Source organism: Chiloscyllium plagiosum, chromosome 50 (assembly GCF_004010195.1).
Source record: "Chiloscyllium plagiosum isolate BGI_BamShark_2017 chromosome 50, ASM401019v2, whole genome shotgun sequence".
Lineage (NCBI taxonomy): Eukaryota > Metazoa > Chordata > Chondrichthyes > Orectolobiformes > Hemiscylliidae > Chiloscyllium > Chiloscyllium plagiosum.
Window position 1 is genome coordinate 215,311 of NC_057759.1, and position 6,000 is coordinate 221,310.

A 6,000-nucleotide genomic window follows, 5' to 3' on the forward strand; every position below is an offset into this window, starting at 1 on the left:
CAACCTGAAAAGAATCCTGAACCTGGACTCCGAAGTCAATTTGTGCTGCAGATTTTCGAACCTTTTCCCCATTTAGAAAAGTCAACGCCTCTATTCTTCCTACTAAAGTACATAACTTCCCATGTTCCCACATTGTATTCCTTCTGCCATTTTGTGGCACACTCTTCTAGCCAAATCCTTCTGCAGCCTCACCCCTTCCTCAATACTACCTGTCCTTCCAGCTATTTTTGTGTCATCAAAGAAACACTCAGGACAATGAAATGGCAATGCTCCTCATGTGAATGATGCTAGACCCAGAGCGAATGGCTCCTTGCCCCCAAAGACCAAGGCCAGAAGAGACCACTCTCAAACAATAAGCTGTTGTACTGGGGCAATCTACAGATTCTGGATCAGTGGTGCTGGAAGAGCAAAGCAATTCAGGCAGCATCCGAGGACAGGCAAAATCGACGTTTCGGGCAAAAGCCCTTCATCAGGAATAAAGGCAGAGTGTCCCAAGGCCTAAAATGTAGGTATCGCCTGAAAACAAGATGAAGCAATTAGCCATCAGTGTAACGTTCCCTCTTCTAATTCACATTGCCCTGTTGTTAATTTAGTTGACATAGATGGAACATCTCTATGATTTAGATGATTGCAAACCCGATCGATGATTAATAAATACAAATGTTAAAAGATTTGAAAAGCTTGGGCAGACCTTTGCTCCATCCTATGAGCAAGAGAAACACTAGCGATGTTTAAATGTGGCTGGGTATTTGAGGGTTAAGATAAACCAGAGAAAATCTCCACTTTCACTGAACCAGAAATGTTATAAAGTGTATATATATTATATTCTTTACCAGTCTTTCTTGGTTTGAGATGGTGGAAACTGAGTACACCAAACTGCTATCTGTTTTGGAGTCCTCTATAATCAAAAAACAATTAGCAAAGTGAACCAAAAGATTATAGATCAGAATGTTAAAATAACAGCAAACAATGCCTCAAAATTAAATATGGAGTGTTAATTAAGATTGCAGTCCCAACCCAACAGTCATATAAACCTTAGCTCTTGACTATATAGCAACATTTTCAAAGCAGTTCATGAACCAGGTGACTCAAATAACATCGAATATGTATTTTGCATCAACATTCACGACAAAGTTTGCGCACACCCTCCCAGAACAAGCTCACATAGGGAAAGTGGAGGCCCTGGGGTAATTTACAATTTTTTTTATTATTAATCACTTATGACACATGGGCATCACTCACTGGACCCTGCACTTATTGCCCAACTTATCCCTAGTTGCCTACTTGAGAAGGTAGGGATAAGCTGCTTTCTTGAACCGCTGCATGTGCTATGGATAGAAGCGCATTGCCCTGAGGGAGGGAATTCCAGGGTTTTAACCCAATGATTCTGAAGAAATAGTGTTATATTTCGAAGTCAGAACACTGAGAGGCCCAAAAGGGAACTTGTAGAGGGTGGGTGTTTCCATGTATCTGCTGCACTTGTACTTCTAGATGGAAGTGGTCATGGATTTTGAAGGTGTTGCCCGAGGATCTCTGGTGTATTTTCGCAGTACATCTTGGTATTGCTGCTGGTAAGCATTGGTAGTAGAGGGAGTGGATGCTTGTGGATGTGGTTCCAGTTAAGTGGGGACTGCTTTTTGCGTCAATGATGTTGAGCTTTTCGAATATTGTTGGAGCTGCAACCATCCAGGCAAGTGGGGAGCATTCCATCACACTCCTGACTTGAGACTGAGATACTTGGAATGGCTCAATCAGGGAAGACTCTGACCATATATATCTCTCTAAGGAATAAAATCATTAAGAATCAATATAGTTCTATCTTCCTCAGATGGATCCCAGGGTCTACCCTACAAATTCCAAGTTGAGTCACACCCATTGCAATGGCCTCCCTCAGATAAACGGAAAGCCTTTGCATCTCAAAGTACGCCCCTTGTTCGAGGATCTTGAGGTTTTTAAACAAAATAATAGTTGCCATCCTGTATCCCTGTGTTCTTCACTGAAGAGTACACGGCTCCAGCACAGCTCAAAACTAAAGGGTCAAAAGAAAAGATGGAAAGTTGTCTTCAACAGCAGTCAGACAGTCCCCAGGTGGCAAATAATATCTGTCCCTGCTGAGTTTCTCCAACCATTTCTGTATTTCTTTTCATTTCTGACATTCATTGCCTGAAGAAAGCTAATGGAAGGCTGTCCTTTACATCGAGAGGACTGGAGTACAGGGATGGAGAAGAGTTGCTGCAGTTATACAAAACCTTGGTTAGACGCCACATGGAGCAGATCCACAATTTCTTCAGCCAGACTGTGGGGAATCTGTGGAACTCATTACTGCAGACAGCTGTCATAATGTCTTTAAGATAGAGATAGGTACTTGATCAGGAGGATCAACTGTTAGAGAGAAGGCAGGAAAATGGGGTTAACAAACATATCAGCCGTGATGGAATGGCGGAACAGACTTGATGGGCCGAATACCTGCTACATCTTATGGTCTTGGTTACTAAGAGACTAACAGACTGTGATGCATCACACAGTTTAGGCCCTCAGATCCAGAGTTCTGAGCACGTACTATGAGCCAGCCACACTAAAGACTGTTCAGGCAGCTGGACGATCAACACAACATACAGGCTAGGAGCCCTGGGGACCCTGCTTCCCCCATTCTACACAGCTGCAGCTGATCTCATCCCAGCCTCACGACAGTTTCCTGTCCCCACTCCCTTTAACCCCTCACTGATTAATAATCTGTCTGCCCCCTCCTTCAATTTATTCAGTGTCCCGACATGCCCCCACATACTGGGAAGTGAACTCCCAGAGATTCCAACCCCCTCTTCCTTGGAGAGAAGCAATTTCGCAACATCTCTCGTTTCAATCTGTTCCACCCCCTTCTCCTGAAACAATGACCCTCTCATTCAAAATGGTCACACCTGAGGAAACATCCTCTGTCTCCTTTGTCAATCCTGCCCCCTTTACCACCCTATATCCCTCAGTTGGCTCTCCCTTATTCCCCTAAACTCCAGAGCATATTGGCCTTAACTGCTGAATCTCTTTTTCGACGACAAGACCCTCATCTCTGAATATGAAATGTACAAAATCACACTAGATAGTATCTTGGATGTAGAATACACATCTCAAAGTGAGTTAGTCATAGTTTCTGAGAAGTCTACAGCCCAGAAAAAGGCCCATCGAGTCTGTGCTGCTCACAAACAACCACCTTGATATTCTCTTATCCCATTTCCCCAGTACTTGGCCCCATAGCCTTGTGCCACGAGTGCACATTTAAATCCTCCTTCAATGTGATGAGTGTTTCTGCGTCTCCCACCCTTACAGGCAGTGAGTTCCAGATTGCACATTACCCTCTGGGGGAACAAGATTTTCCTCATATCCCCTTGAAACCCCCTGGCCCTTACCTTCAATCTATACCCCTCCCCCACCTCCATCAAGCGGGGAAAGTTTCTTCCTGCCTCCCCTATCTTCATCATTTCACACATCCCTCTCTTTCAATCTACTCTGCTGTAAGGACAACAACCCCAGTCTGTCCAACCTCTCTCAATCACAACTCTCCAGCCCCCAAGGCAATATGCTGGTAATTCTCCCTGTGCACCCTCTCCCACTTCATTTAGATACGTACCGTAGGTAAAGTGTCTTTTCTTTCATTTACAGCTCACTCCAATAGTGCATCAGGGAGGAAACATATGTTATTTTGCAGTGAAAAAGAGGGCAGTTAATTTTTAATCAGCACAGTTATGTTTTTAGCAGGCGGTTAATATAAAGTCACCATTGTCTCATTAGAGAGAGGGAGAAAGAGGTGTTGGGGAGAAAAAGCAAACATCTGTTTTATGGTTTAACCTGAGGGACACCACATCGAAAGCACAGGGAATGATCACTCACAGCAATCTCAACCAGAGCAGCAATTGAACGCATGCTGTCAGTGTGATTGTACATTGTAAGCCTACTATAGAATCAACTGAGCTAACCAACGTCTGCATGGCCAGTGGCAAAAACATTGGGTGGCACAGTGGTTACCATTGTTGCCTCACAATGCCAGGGACCCAGGAACAATTCCAGCCTCAGGTGACAGTTTATTGGGAGTTTGCACATTCTCCCCTTCTCTGCATGTGTTTTCTCAGATTGCTCCGGTTTCCTCCCACAGTCCAAAGATGTGCAGTTCAGATGGATTGGCCTTGCTAAGTTGCCCATAGTGTGAGAGTTATGCACGCTAGGAGGTTTAGTGATGGGAAGTGCAGGGTTACAGGGATTGGAGAAGTGGTGGGTCTGGGTCGGATGATATTCAGAGGGTCAATATATGGACCTGATGGGCCAAAATGCCTGCTTCCACGCTGTAGGATACCATGATGTGCAGGTTAGGGGGATTGGCCATGGTGAATGCAGGGTTACAGAGGTAGGGTCAGGACTGCGTGGGATCCTCTTCACTGGCTTGGGACAGACTGGATGGGCTGAGTGGTCTCTTTTTCCACACTGTATGGATTCTGTCGACATCAATGTTTAGCTCAATGGTGTGGGGCAATTTATTCTGGTCTCAATTTTGATGAGATTCACTTTCAGTTTCTGCAATAATGGGGAAGCAAAATCCTATGTTTTCAGCTCCCCAGGGTATGTCCTGCAGATGTGAATTTGAATCTTGCTTTGGCAGGTGGTGGATTTGGAATGCGATTTTAAACAAAACAGATCTGGAGTTAAGACTCTAATGATGACTGTTGTCCGGACTAAACAACCATCTGGTTCAAAATTGAAGACTTAGGTGACGAGGGGTTTCTTCTTTCAGAGGGTTGAGAGTCATTGGAACTCCTTGCCACAGAGAGCTGTGTGTGGGGACAGGGAGAGGTTGAAGGCTGGAATAGATACATAGATTCTTGATCAGTCAGGGAATTGAGGGTTACATGTTAAGTGCAGAAAAGTGAGCGTGAGGAATCGTGCATCAGCCACAATGCTATTGAATGATGAGCAGGCTTGAGAGGCCGAATGGCCTTCTCCTGTTCCTGTCTGCGATGGTCCTTAAAGGAGTGAAATCTGAACTCCCTACCCGCTCTGCTCTGCACGTGATTCCTAATCCTTTGCAAACTCTTCATTGCCTTCTGGCTGAGCAAGTCGATTGGTTCAAGGACATTTTGGAATTGCATCCACTTCCCACCTTGGCAGAGATGGCCACATCCTGTTCAGAGTACAAAGAAATAACATTTGTCAGGGTCAGTTTTTGACTTGTTCCAATTATGTGCTTTGCCAAGAGAAATTGGTCTGTATAATGACCCCATATATTCACAGCTTCTCCTGTACATTCCGATTGTCTTTCAGGCAAAGTTTGTTATTCTCATCCATTTTCATAGAGTCACGCAGCACAGAAACAGATCCTTCAGCCCAACTCGCCCATGCTGACAAGGTTGCCCAAACTGAACTAATCCCATTTGTCTGCATTTGGTGCACCTTTCTTATCCATGTACCTTTCCAAATGTCTTTTAAAATGTAATTGTTCCTGCCTCTACCATTTCCTCTGGCAGCTCATTCTATATACTCACTGCCCTCTATGTGATAAATTTGCCTCTCAGATCCCTTTTTAATCTTTCCCCTCTCATCTTCAACCTATGCCCACGAGTTTGGGACACCCCTACATTGGGGAAAAGACTATAACTATGGTAAATATTCAGCCTGGAGCCCAGTTACAAGTGGATTAGATTAGATTAGATTAGATTAGATTACAGTGTGGAAACAGGCCCTTCGGCCCAACAAGTCCACACCGACCCGCTGAAGCGAAACCCACCCATACCCCTACATTTACCCCTTACCTAACACTACGGGCAATTTAGTATGGCCAATTCACCTGACCCTGCACATCTTTTGGACTGTGGGAGGAAACCGGAGCACCCGGAGGAAACCCACGCAGACACGGGGAGAACGTGCAAACTCCACACAGTCAGTCGCCTGAGGCAGGAATTGAACCCGGGTCTCAAGCGCTGTGAGGCAGCAGTGCTAACCACTGTGCCACCGTGCCGCCCA

General features: G+C 45.0%; 1 protein-coding gene and 1 long non-coding RNA gene across 2 annotated transcripts in view; one reads left to right on the top strand and one right to left on the bottom strand.

Annotated features, from left to right (window-relative positions):
* Positions 1–6,000, top strand: part of LOC122544536 (histone H1-like) — a 193,967-nt gene that overhangs the window by 146,562 nt on the left and 41,405 nt on the right.
* Positions 1,089–5,156, bottom strand: LOC122544653. The gene is made up of 2 exons (XR_006310412.1): positions 5,033–5,156; positions 1,089–2,382 (listed from the first exon to the last, which is right to left on the bottom strand). It is a non-coding gene; the product is annotated as an uncharacterized LOC122544653 (long non-coding RNA).